The sequence below is a fragment of the Pan paniscus genome, chromosome 4 (assembly GCF_029289425.2).
Source record: "Pan paniscus chromosome 4, NHGRI_mPanPan1-v2.0_pri, whole genome shotgun sequence".
In the NCBI taxonomy this organism is placed as follows: Eukaryota; Metazoa; Chordata; class Mammalia; order Primates; family Hominidae; genus Pan; species Pan paniscus.
Window position 1 is genome coordinate 35,371,081 of NC_073253.2, and position 14,602 is coordinate 35,385,682.

Consider the following 14,602-nt stretch of genomic DNA (forward strand, 5'->3'; position numbering starts at 1 on the left):
TGCAGCCAGGCCGAGGGAGCAGTAGCGAAGCTAAGCTGTCTGAGGTGAGATCTGGGTTAGGGGCATGGCAGCAATCTATAAAATATGTTAAAAGATTCCTGGAAATGGAATGGGATGGAGAAAATAGTATTTCCCATAGCTCTTTTTCAGGAAGAGAAATGGAACAATCACTTGATCAGCTGCTGGAGGGTAATTAAAGGGGAGATGTTGAGATAGTTAAGGGGCTTTTTCAAGTAAAACTTACACGAAGGGCTTATTGCCCGAGCAGAGGATGCAAGCTGAGGCCAGAGCTGAACTGCTTACACCAATAGATGAGAGGCAGAATGCCACCACCAGGAAGCCTCCATATTCACCAGTCTGCCACCCAGAGCTGCTCATTAGTCTTCTTCTCTAAATAGATGTTGAATAAATCTTTCATTGATTTGAAGAGATTCCAAACCGCTCAGGACCCACACAGGGCTGAGATGGCCTGGCTTGAAGTTCCGTGGTGGTGGGATGAGCAGAGACCACTGAATCCCCGGAATGGCTGTGAATTCAGAGATGGGATCTAAAGGGAGGGGATTAGTCTGTGCCAAGTCAAAATAAGCTACAGAACAAGCTGTTCCAAGGGACGGGCTTAACACATCAAAGTCACATGCCAGTGGCCAGACCTCATGGACCTGAGAGCTGCCCCCTTTCTACAGGGGAGAAGCTTTAATTCATGTATGGGCACCCCAGGAGCTTCTCAGAGATTGTGATATTCTAGTTGGTTCACATAGATTGTGATGTGATAAGCTTAAACCTCTCCATCATTCCTCCAAAGTGCTCTGTCTGGACTCGCAGGGACTGCCCTCAGGTGAATAATAGGGTTAGTTAAGAGCTGTCGACATTGTATGGAGAGACTTTTCTCCAATGACAGCACCTGGAAAATTTGGGCTGTTGTTCCTGGCTGAATTCACAGTTAGGCAAAAGAGCAGACAATGAAGAATTAATGACAACACCGTGCAGTCAGTGCCATGGTGGGGAAATCTCCGCCACCCTCTCCCTCATCCTCACCAGCATGGAGGGGCAGGGCTTTAAAACTCATTAAATAATCGGATGGAATACATGTTGTAAAAGAGTTAATTTGAATTTGGAAGTGGCTCTTATCCACAGTACAAGGAGCAAGATGGCTGGGGTTGGGGCAGGCAGGGCAGGATGGCCGTGTTTGGCAGGAGCACACAGAAGGGAAGGGGGATCTTTGGAGAAAGGATAAGTGTGGTAATTGGTGTGGCAGGCCTTAAATGCCTGGCTAGAAGATCTAGTCTTCACCCTATACATGAATCGTCACTGACCGGTAACCTCCAAGGGCAAAAAGGATGTATAATTTGCATCTTTCAGTACCCAGCATCATGTGGGTGCGGCAAAGCCCATCAACTGCCCTCCGATATCTACTTTCTTTCCTTCTGCTTTAGTAATAAGACCAAGTTTCAGCAAGGCACCCGTAGAGACTCCATTTCCCAGCCTCCATGGCAGCGGGTTGAAGTCATGTGGCTAAGTCTGGCCAGTTGTAAGAGAAAGCAATGTGTACAACTTCCAGATCACATCCTTCAAAGGGAAGCTGCTCATCCTCTTTTCCTCCTTCCTGTAACCAGAACACAGACATGGTGGGGTGGAGCCGGCTCCCACCGTATGGGTGAGCATAACATCCCAGGGAGCAGTAGAGCAACCAGGAAAAGGAAGTCTGGGTCCCTGACTGGCCTCAGGAATAGTGTTCCCCTCGGAACCCTTGACCACCCCTTATCTGCAGACAGGCATGTGGGAGAGAATTGAACTTCTGTCATATTTGGGCTATGGTGTGGGGTGTTTTTGATACAGCAGTTTAATTTGTAACCATTACACTGGGGCTCAATATGGTTACCCAAATGCACTATTAAATCATTTTTGGAAATTCATAAAGGAAAAGTCAATAAATGGCTGCGTAAGTAAATGCAGACCAACCAAATGAGAAAAGCAAAGGTAATTTACTCAGAGCTTGCTATAGCAAGGGAATCAGCAACCATTACTTATGTTTGGGCAAAGACTCAAAGGCGGGAAGAGGAGTAGGAAAGCTTGAGAGTGGAAAAAAGGGAAAGCTTCAGGAATGATTGGAGGCTGTTGGCGTGGCAAAACTGCAGGTAGGCCAACTACAAGTGAGGTATCCTATGCGGTTGGTTAGGGGCGCCTATTTGGCTTTCCCCATTTGGTCCTGAGTTGGAAGCAGGGATAAAAATTAGAAAGCCTGTTGGTTATTCATTAAATCCTAGCAATTTGGGGCTTATTGTTACAGAGGTTATTGTTTAGCTTCGTGGATTACCACTTGAGGTAGCAACGTGGCTTCCTATAAGGTTTGACCTACAGCAGGCTGGCTTCCTGGGCTGTTTATTGTAGATAAGGGGTGGATTCCTTGGGGAGGTTGCTGCAGGTTGGGGGTCAGAGTTCAATTTCTATATATGGTTTTGCCATTGTCCATTTGCCTCTGAAGTCTCTCATGGCTAATGAGAACAGTCCTAACACAGTGGCAAAACAGTGATGGTGGGGTAGTGTTTGAAAACAATCTCACCAGCACAGTAGAGTGAAAGTAAATAGAAGATTTCATTTATCCCTGCACTCTTGAGCTGCACTGAGAACCGGCCAAAACACAGTGGTAAGAAGAGAGGTCCCCAGGACTCTATGACCCAGGCTGACCGGTGGCGGGATTTCTTTGGTGCTCACAGCCAAAGGGCATTTAGGATGTGAGTGGCTCCTGACACTTGCCTGAAAACAAGTGGCTGGAGGTCTCAGTGCTCTTGCATCCTCCAGGTTTGAGCTAGGGGACAGTGCTCCAGCCACTCTCCTTGTCCATCCTAAACCCCCAGAAGCTCAGCAAGCCCCAACACGTACTTTGTGGATGTGACACACCAGTGGCCACTGAAGAAATGTGCTTTTCTTAGCATGAAGCCAGTCGTGAGCGGGAGGCTCCTGATTGTAGGCAGATGTCTGAATGGTACCCAGCTGGCAGGCCTGTGCTTGCTTTTAAATCTGCTTTCCATTCCAGTGGCATGTGGGATGAGGGACCCTCCTTCATGGAACTGAAGGCAACGTGCCAAGAGCTGGACGGGTGCTGCTTTCCTGGTTGGGTATCACCTCTCCTCCTGGTCATTAGCCATCAGCGTTTAAGTTCCTGCGCTTTGGTTCCCAAGAACACTGAGTATTGGTCTTTGCTGGAGATTATGCTGCTGTATGCTCTCTTCTCTAGGTGCTTACTCACCACCAGCACTGCAGGCCTTTTCTTCTCAGGATTCCTTGGGGCCCCAAGAACTTCAGGAAATCCCAAGAGAGTCTGGGCTCCGTTCTTTTCTGGGACAGAACCAGGAAGGGAGATGACTGTAGCTGGCTGTCCCACTGCAGGCTTTGGAGTTTCCAAAATGTAGTATTTCCAGAAAGGAACTCTTAGTTCCCTCCTAACGTCCTGCCCTCTTCCCTCAGCCTCCGCCATGTCTGCAGCTGGCATCACCATTCACTTGGTTGGTCAAGCCCCAAAACTAAGGCCAATCTTGAGTCACTCTTTTCCCTGATCTCCCCTGTTAATAAGCCCCATCATGACCCCTTCAAAATACATATGGAAGAGATGTCCTTTTCTCTATCTGCACTGTCATCATTTCTTCCAACAGCCTCTAGCTAGTTCCTTGTACCCACACCCTTGCTCCCCTGCAATTCATTCTCTTAGATGGGACGAAGAATGATTCACTTAGGCTGTGTCTACTCTGCATGGAATGTCCAAGGCTTAGTGTGAACCTTGGACATTCCAGCTTAGCCTCCACCTCCCTCACTCTGTTCCGTGCACACTGGCTTTCTCTCCTTTTCTTAATGCATCAACATCTTTCCCCCTCTCAAGATCTTTCTTGGTGTGAAACATTTTTGCCTTTCCCATGGCTGGCTTCTACCCATTTTCCAGGTCTCATCTTAAGTTTCTTCTCTTCCTAGAAGTCTCTGATGACTCTGCCTAAATGAGGTTTCATGCCCACTCTCTCCCTGTTTTGTTTGTTTTTTTCTCCACAGCAGGTTTGATGGTTGTTTAATTATTTGGGCTTATTGTTCATTGCTTATCTTATTGCTTAACTATACAATTTAGTTCACTATTGCCTTTCTAGTGCCTGACAGAGTAGTGCTCTATAAAAATATATGCTCTATAATATAATAATTTGGATGGTGATGGATAGATGGATGGATTGTTAGATGCGTAGTCTTCTTGGGACTTCAGAAGACCAGACCAAATTTTTCATTAGGTCATTTGTGTGTATAATTCCCAGAGCAGAATCAAACTCTGCCAGGCCTCAGTCTATACATAATTCCCACAGCAGAGTCAAACCAGGCCTCAGTCCATACACTCAGGCAGATGTCAGTTCAATTCAATAAATATTTGTGGAATACCTACAATGTCCTCATCCCTGGCGCTACAACCATGGAGGAGGCAGGCAAGGAGCTTACAGGAAAGAGGAGTGGAAGAAAATGAAATACGCAACTGCAATCTAGAATAGCATACATATAATTATGATATGAGAAGTGGAGGGTACTGTCAGAGCACGTACAAGGAGCATCTGCATGTAGTCAAGGGAGTCAGGGAGAAGACAGGCTGCCCTCCTGAGCACTATGATGGCACCTTGTCTCATCTTCCAAGTTTGAGAAGGTGGAATAATGAAAATTTGATTCTCAGAGAGTAGCTCCCCAGGTTTGAGGCCTGTGATTAACCAGGCACTGCTCTAGGTACTCTACATATCAGTCTGTTATCTCTACAACAATCCTGCCAGGTGGATAGAATTATCACATGACAAATGAGCAAACTGTAAAGTAAGTGCTATGCCCCAAAGCCACTGTTTTAGGACAGATTCCCTGGGAAATTGACTGCGGTGGAAATCTGTGCATGGGAATGCTCTTAAAAAACACATCCTTGTGAGGGGCAGGCCAAGGGAGAGGTGAACAGAAAGGCAGGTGAAACAGTGGCCTCAGCTGATACCATGGGGTGCTCTGGATCTAGGGAAGCCTCTCAGAGTTGTTGTAAATTGAGGTAAGGGGGTTGGGCTTTGCACCCCAGATGGACCAGTCATTGTCTACATACTGTCCCTGAAACAAGGTAGCCCCCTTCTACTGAGAGCTGTCCCTGGAGGGGGGTTCGACTGTTACTTCAGCCTCGGTTCTGACCTGGGCACCCACTGTAGCCACCCAGCTCCCACATGGCAGCTTGCACCTTGCAAGTTGAACTGTCCCAGGGTTGGGTCCTGGAACTTCTTCTCTTCCCTGCCTACCATAAGTCTTGATGATGCCACTGAGTTCCACAGTTTTAAATACCATTTAAATTTATATCCTCCATCTAGGCCTCTCTCATGTGCTTCAGACTCATACATGATTGTTTATTCATCATCTTCATTTAATATTTCCAAAAACGAACTCCTGGTCCTCTCTCTGTCCCTCCCTACAACCAGTTCCTCCCACAGACTTCCTAGCTCAGTTAATGGCACCTCCATTCTTCCAGCTGCTTAAGCTGAAAAACTTTGGGTCATTCTTGGTAATTCTTTTTCTCTGACCCCTCATTCAATCCATCAGAAAATTCTTCCAGATATTTTCCACAGCAGCTGACCATTTCACCCAAGGTGAGTGCTGGCAGTGGCTTGATCACCTTTCGTTGCCTCTATCAACTATCTCCTGCCACTTGCAGGCCACCTGGCCCCCTCCAGACACATTGGCTTCTTTGTTCCCTGAACACTCCATGGATGCTCCCCCCTCAGTGTCTTTGCATGGAGCCCTTCCCCTGCATATCTCCATAGCTCACTCCTTCATTTCCTTCAAGTCTTGCTCAGTGAGCCTTCTCTGAGCACACCATTTACACTGCACTCTCCATTCTCCATCCCTGCTTAGTTTCATCCTTCGCACCCATCACCGTCTGACGCACTAGATCACCGAATCATTTATTTATTATCCATCTCCCCCCCACTGAAATGTAAATTTCCAGAAGGCAAGGACTTTCTGTTTGGCTCACCATTGTCTCTTCAGGGTGTAGAACAGTGCCTGGCACACAGTGGGCACACAGGAAATGTTGGTTGACTGACTGAAAGAAGCAGTAGAGAGGGCATTCAGAAGTATATCTGTCTTGTTCCAAAAATATGTTCTTGCCACTACACCACCTGACCCTTTCCTGGCAACTCAAACTCTTTCAGGACAGACGTAATGCCTCTGAGAGTCTAAAAGCCAATTTTGGCCCTGCACCAGGTCGCACAGTGTGGCCGACCAGGGTCCATATGTCAGAAGTGATTCTGGCCAGGCTTCACCGATCAGACCAAAATCATTACTCAGGGTGCTTTGTAGGAGAAAGTCTCGCCCCTAGCCACACCGTGACTGCAAAGTGATGGTGTCAGGGCTTCTGGAGCCCTCTCCGAGTGAGACAGGTGTGAGCTTCTGACTTGCTCAGTGATTTACAAGGCTTTCTGTGGTTGTTCAGGTTCATTGCTAAGTTGGGGAAATCTGAGCTACACACTTATGTAACAGCAATCAACCTTTTCATTCAAACAGGCCTGGCCTTCCCTTCTGCTCAGGCTTTTGACCAACTTATCCATATTCTAATGTTATTCAGAATTTATTGCTAAAGGAAATCTGGGGAAAAGGAGTTTGATGACATTTAATTTAATGAGAGCAACATGCAAGTGGGTCCTTTTTTATTTTTAAAGGGGCATTTTAGGAGCCAGAGATAGCATGGGGCAGGGGATAGGACTGCATCTGGGAATTAGAAACCTGAGGCCAGGCTGGTCCTGGCTTTTCAATAAATTGCAGTATGACCTTGAGCAATTTATTCATTCTGTCTAAATTTCATTTCCTCCTACATAATGAAGAACATCAGACTAATTAGTGCTGGTAAGCTGGTGTGCTTTGGGTTGAATTCAGCTTGCACTTGATTTTTTTGGACCTCAGTAGTTTTTAAAATGGAATCTGAATACCTCTTAGAAGGGGTTCGAGGTTTCTATTTTACTACAGTCGGCACCACTCCTTGTTGTCTTACACCCAGCCAGACCCACACATCTGTGTTACCTGTCTGGCCTTGAAGGCTGCTAAATTTCTCTTCCAGTGATGAAAGTCTTTCTAACGGTTCTAAGAAATAGAATTCTTCCTGGAAGTCATGGTACCTAGCAGATGATGGTGTGAGAATCTAGCTTTTGGAGTCTAGAATGCAGAAACAGAGTTAATATGATCAATATCAACTTTGTTATATTTTAAGCTGTATTGATTTTGTTGCAATTCATTCCTTAAAGATCAGGCTTTGCACCTACAAGGTCTCTGAATTCAGTGGAATCTTTTTCATGATGTAAAGCAGTTGGAAACAACTTCCTTCAGTAAAGAGAGCCTGAGCTGATGTAGATATGCCCCCTCCCACGGCACATGTAAAGAAGTACTAGACAAAGTATAAACATTAAAAATGAGTTTGGGGAAAAAAGTAATTTCTTCCTTGGATGCCTGAAAGAGAGAAATGAAAACCAGTGCCATTCACATGAGTTGCTATGGGAGTTTTGGACACAGACATGGATCCTAGGGTGGCAGATACCCTCGCCCCTGTGCAAAGTACAGGTGCTGAATGGAGCCTTCTGCATGAGACTCAAAGAGCATTAGAGAGGAGCCCTTCTGTTCAAATGACTAAGGCAATGCAAGGAGAAATCAAAGTCATAAAAAAAAAAGAACAGCACAATAAAAGGACTGCATGTTTAAAAAAGAACAGAGCTTTGCTTGATTTAAACCTCCTCTACTACATGAATATTCAAGTCCTCAAATGTCTCTGAGCCAGTTTATGAAGGGGTGAGTCTTTTTTCTAATTGACAAATAAAAATGATACATATATATGGATGGTAAACAACATGATGTTCTGAAATATGTATACCTTGTGGAGTGGCTAAAACATGCTAATTAATATATGCATTCCCTCATACACTTATGTATTTTTTTGTGGTGGGAACACTTAAAGTCTACTCTTTTAGCAATTTTCAAGTATACAACACATGTTCTTGACTATAGTCACCATGCTGTACAATAGATCTCTTGAACTTATTCCTCCTAACTGAAATTTTATATCCTTTGACTGATCTCTCCCCAACCCCCCTCCATGAGTTTATTTTTATAGGACAATAAAGTGAATATTGATCATTCAGATTTTGAGATTTCAGATCCTAACGGCTTATCTCAACATTGAACATTTATTAACTGCCTATGTCATGGCAGGTACCAATAGTCCCACCCTCTAGGTCTTTCACAACCACCTGGCCTTAGGAAGTGACATGGCCAGGCTGGCCCCTCTGCATGTTCCTAATACCACCTTGATGTCCAGGACTGGCCATGAGAATCTGCCCTATCATGAGAAAGACTGACCACATTTTTCCACTTCCAGCCCAGTGTAGCTGTGGCAAAGTCCAAATGGAAACATTATTGTCTTTTTTAATGGGATAATTTTTTTAAAAAAGATTCCTAATATCATGAACTATTTTATGGGTGGCAGGGGAAGGGACTTGAGGGAGGTATTCTTAGTATAACTCTTCTCCATGAGTATATGTTGAATTAAATTATAACTCAGTGTTTGTGCTGCCCTATCTGTGCTGTGTTATACCAAGATATTCTAAGACATTCAGGATAAGAAGAGGTTTGGCAGGAACTAAAGGCATTTATAATGGGAAAAACAGAACATTTTCTTTTCTTGAGGATAGAATTTCATCATGTATTCTCCAAATCAGATTTTATGACATGGGCCCTTTAATTGTATTCCAGTTCTTTTTTAAGGGGGAGGGGTAGGGATGAAGCATAGATATAGCTCCTTGTCTTATTCTTAGCAAAGATGCCCATCTCCTTGGAATCAACAACATTTGTACTTCAAACCCAGACAACACCACTGTCTCCCACAAGGTATAATACATTTAACAATAGGGTCACCAAAGGTCATCTCTTGAAGGGTTTCTACTTTGTAAATGGAGACAATATTCCCAGCAGCCCACTGTTTACCTCTCTGGATTCCTCCTTGTTTCCTGAAGGAAAGTAGGGGGAAAGAGGTGGAAGACAGCCTGGAAAGGCCAGAGTCTTCTGGGAATGCATGGCATAGGTATCAAGGATAAAGCTGTTTTATTCATTTCAACTACCTTTGTCACCAATGCCAATTGTCCCAGGCTATGGGATCTGTGTGGTTAGCGGGGCAGGAAGGGAAGGATTGGAAAGTTGAAATCTGTTCCTCTGGCCAGCCTAGGTTTTCTGTTCCAAGCAGGGGAAGAGCTATCTTATTTTCTAAAATCCTTAATGGTGTGATAATTTTCATATTCTGATGTGTATGAGTTGCCTACAACTGTTCGGTTTCTGAAGTTGATGTTATTTTTCTGACCCTGTTAAGACAACTGGGCTTCATGTTACTCATTTTAGCCTTTAATGCATGGAAAACACATTGTCACTATGTTTTATGAAGCACATGAGTCCTAACCTCTGCCCCTCACACCCACCACCTTGCCCTTACTACATTCTCTCACCCCAGTCCACTTTGGTCACTGTTTGGAATGGAAGTTAGACTTCATGAAATGCATTCTTCTCACCGAATCACAAAGCATTAAAATAGAAGTTTTCTTTCCTTGTTGGGCCATTTTCAAAGGGGAAACTTTTTAAGTAGTCCTTCTACAGAAGTCACCAAAAAGATAGAAAACAGGAAATTAAATGAATTACTAAGAAAGTCTGCATATGATTCTAATTTTATTCTTCCAACTAATGAAGATAATATGCCCTGAATATAACATAATGCTATTAAAACAATAAAATAGCGTGCAATAGTCACATTTCTGCCTGTAATTGGTTTAGTATCAGAATTTATATTGTAAATATTCTTTTTTTTTTCTCTCAACACTTGCGGAGAAAATGACATTTGTTTCTCTTACAAAAAGAAACCAAGCATTTGTATTTTGTTTCTATCACTGGAACAAGCTTTCAAAAAGTTTCTTGTGACCTTGTTGAATAGATTATCTATCTCTGATTCTTAGGATAAAATGTACAAAATATCAAGAACAAATAGAAATCTGTTTTGACCAGATCATATTGTTCAAAATGCTGCTGTTTGATCCAAACACACTGTGGTTTTCCAAAGCTACAGGCACAAAAACAAGCAAACGAACAATGACGACAACAACACAGTAATAACAATACCCCAACATATAATAGATCTCAATGGGAGGAGCTTTGATTTGTGGTAAATACAAGCTCCCCATGCTCCCTGCAAAAAAAATAGGAAATGATGAAAGCCAGCATCCTGGGGTAACTGACAGGCGACTGATCAACTCTGAGATCTCTGCTCCCCTGTGTAATTTCAGGGGTTGCCAAGGGTATTGCAAGTATCACCATGGAATGGAAACTCTTTAGACACTGGTATCTCTGTCTACATCAGGAGAAAAGTACTTTCTTCAAACATGGAAGCCCACATCAGTCTCCCCCATGTCTTTTAAAGCAAGCCCATTTATTAGTTTGTGTTACAGACTAAAAGGAGCCCAGCACCAGCCTGCAGCCAGCAGGCACATCTCTGCCTCCCAGTGGCTGGCTGCATGAACACAGAACTTGGGGTGGGTAGACAGTTGCTTTTTGCTATTACACTTAAGACACACATTACGGAGCATCCCCTAACAGGTGTTCTCCATTCCTAGAGCTCTCCTCGTAAGGAGCTGAATCAGTGTTGCTCTGGAATGGCCAGCCAAGATTAAATATGACCAGCTTCATTAAGGGGCTTTCTGAAAAAGAAGTTAACTTGGTTTTGCCAATTCTGGTCACCAGAACCTTGACTAACAGTGGTTGGTTGGGGTCCATTCAGTCTAGGGTTCTTTCCACCAAGTCTATGTTCTTTTAACTAAGGACTTAATAATCAAAATAATTGAGACTAATTGTGCCTACCAGTAGGAAGGAGAAATGTGTATAGTTTTTCTAAATTATTAAACTAGCTTGCATGGTAGAATACTATGTAGCAATGAAAAATTGTGTTGTTGGCCTGGCGCAGTGGCTTACATCTGTAATCCCAGGACTTTGGGAGGCCAAGGCGGGAGGATTGCTTGAGACCAGGAGTTTGAGACCAGCCTGGGCAGTATGGTGAGACCCCAACCTCTCTACAAAAAACAGAGAGATGACCTGTAGTCCAAGCTACTTGGGAGGCTGAGGTAGGAGGATTGCTTGAGCCCAGGAGATCAAGCCCTCAGTGAGCCATGTTTGTGCCACTGCACTCCTGTTTGGTCAAGAGAACAAGAACCCAGTCTCAAAAGAGAAAAAGAAAGAAACAAGAAAAATGATGTAGTAGATGATTTATTGACCTATAAAGATAGTCATGCTATACTATTGAGTGGACTATGCAATAGTAAGTACAGTATAATCCACTTTTTAAAAAAGGTAAATTTATATATTGTAATTCAATTTCTATTTAAAGCTCCCATTATCCTGACTGAAGCAAACTTCATCACAGTGAATCTATGATTTCTTCTCATTTCCTGGGATCACATCTAAGTTCCCAGACACTTACAGATCATATTGGCATGAGGCCAGGTTGGGGGATATCTGGTTTCCCATCATTAATCTATACAGACAGGTGTTGACTTGTCTTTATTCCAGCTTTGTCTTAGTTGTTGGGTCCACACAGGTTGTCTTCCTTATCATGACCACAAGGCTGCATCAGATCAGCTCTCCTTTAGCTACTTCTATACATGGAAAACATTTGACTGATCCCTTAAGCATGCTGGGCTCCACAGAAACTCTGGGATGCTGGGTTAGACCCATTTCCCCAGGCACTCCATGTAGACATCCCTCTTCTACTTCCCCTCCAATACTGTTGTTGAAATTTCATTGCCATTATAACAGTGTTGAGAGGTGGGGTCTTTAAGAAGTAATTAGGCCATGAGAGCTCCACCCTCTTGAATGGATTAATGCTATTATCTTGGGAGTGGGCTAGTTACTGTGAACGTTTGGCCTCCTTCCCTCTCTGTCTTGGGCACATGCTTGCCATTCCATTTTTTGCCATGGGATGATGATACAGCACAAAGGTCATTGCCAGATGCCAGTGCCATGCTGTTGGACTTCCCAGCCTCCAGAACCATGAGCCAAACAAACTTCTATTGCTTGTTTATAAATTATGCAGTCTCAGGTACTTTATTATAGCAACACAAAATGGATTAAGACATGGTGTTAAAGCACAATTCTCAAACTGTTAAGAAACATAATTCTCATACATATAGATGACAAGCTCATGAAGGAACCAGTAACAAAATAAGAGCTAGTTTGAAAAAAATTTGAGGAACAGGGATTATATGGCTAGTGGGGAAAGGAATATAGAAATAAGATTGCTAAATAGATACAAAACAAGTTAATGCTCTATAGAGTAAAAAAAACCACACGCACAAATGCAGGCATTGGAGTTATCTTCTCTACCAAGCTGCCTTCTCCCCCCTCAAAAATCACCACACCTTATCATTTTTCTACAAGTTCATCTCTGACTTTTCAGGATGAAGACGTGTAGACCATGGTCAAAAGCACTTTCCCTGAGTGAATCAGATGACCCTTCACAGACTATTTAGAAATGGCATGCAGCCATTAGATTTGCCTTATTTCTAAGTTTTAGATACTTTTTCCTGCACAGTGTCATAAACTTTATGTCCTGAGTCCTTTAGGGTTTATATTTTTGAAATGTCAAAGCTAATATTTGATTCTTGCTCTCAGCTTTTCTGTCATAATAACTCTTCCTTCTTAAACCTAGGAAAGAATAATCTTAAACCAGAGCTGGTATACACTCAGAATTCAAACGAAAGTCACAGGAACAAGCAGTACCAGACTCTTCTGGAACTGGGGGTGTTAATGGATTGACAGGCACAGTGAGTACCTGAAATAGGGAATTAAGTGACTGTATATTTTCTCAGTGCTGAATGTAGAAACTCCCAGCCCTTCCCTCACTCAGTGCCAGAATGATGACACTCAGACCTTTACCATCTTGGAAGGAGATAGAAAACTCTCTGGCTCATTTTGCCAGTCCAAAGGAAAGACCTAAGGTAGGTCTTCCCCAACAAATGGGTTACTCACATCACCCTACAGTAAAGTGTAGGTTTCTCAGGTTCAAACTACATACTCAGAGCTCCCAAGCAGACTTTCAGTTTTTGTGTTAGTCTGTTTTTGCGTTGCTATAAAGAAATACCTAAGACTGAGCAATTTATAAAGAAAAGAGGTTTATTGACTCATGGTTCTGCAGGATGTACATGAAGCATAGAGCTGGCATCTGATTCTAGTGAGGGCTTTGGGAAACTTGTAATCATGGTGGAAGATGAAGGGGAGCCAGCATGTCACCTTGTGAGAGCAGCAGGACGAGAGAGAAGGGAGAGGTCCCAGACTCATTTAAACAACCAGATCTTGTGTGAACTCAGAGCAAGAACTCACTCATCACCAATGAGATGGCACTAAGCCATTCATGAGGAATCCACCCCTGTGATCCAATCACTTCCCACCAGTGATTCCAACAATAAGGATTGCATTTCAACATGAGATTTGGAGGGGACACACATCCAAACCATGTCAGTCCTCAACTCTAAATCATAAGCTGTCAATTGAAGAATACTAGACTTCTAAGGAAAGTCCTTAATTTGGAAGATATAGATGCAAACAAACAAAAAGAGAAAAAGCAACTCAAAAAATGGGGAGAATACTTTTTATTTTATTTTAGATTCAGGGGGTGCATGTGCTTGTTTGTAACACAAGTATATTGCATACTGGTGGGGACTGGGCTTCTAGTGTACCCATTACCCAAATAGTAGACATTGTATCTGATAAGTAATTTGAATACTTAAAAAACAAACAATTTCCAGGAATGTCATCAGAGAGCTAAGAGAAGATACTGCATTCATAAAATTAGAACAGGACATTATATGTGTCCAACCCCACCCTCACTCCTGGCAAAGGAACATTCAGAGAACCAAAGAGCTCCTGGAAATTAAAAAGGTGATAGCAAAATGAAGAAGAAAAGTCATTAGAAGGGATGGAAGATAAAGTAGAACCCCAGCAGAAATACACACACAAAAAAGGAGAAAATTTAAAGGATTTTAGTCTAGGAGATCCAAAAGCAAAAGAATAGAAATCCCAAAAAGAAAAAAAAAAGAAACCGAGAAAACAGAGGGGAGGGGAGAAAATTGCCAATGAAATGATTCAGGGAAAGTTCCCAGCCTGAAGCACATGATTTTCCAGATTGGACAGTGCATCATATGCCAGCACTAGAAGCCAGACAGTAATAAGCAGCACCTTTACCACCCTGAACCAGCATTTCCAATCTTTCCTTACTAGCATTCAGTATAAGCATAGAATAGACACATTTTGAAACATGCAAGGCCTCAAAAAATTTACCTTCTATGCATCTTTTTTTCAGGACTCTAGAGGATTGTTACACCAAAATAAAGGATTAAACTCAGACAGAGGAAGACTTGGTATAAAGGAAACTGGAAATCCGACACAGGAGAGAAACAAGGGGCTCTCCAGGATGATGGTAAAGCAAGATCCCAGGACATCCACTGGGCACTGGAGGCTGAGGGCCACCAGCCCAAAATACATTAGTGTGATC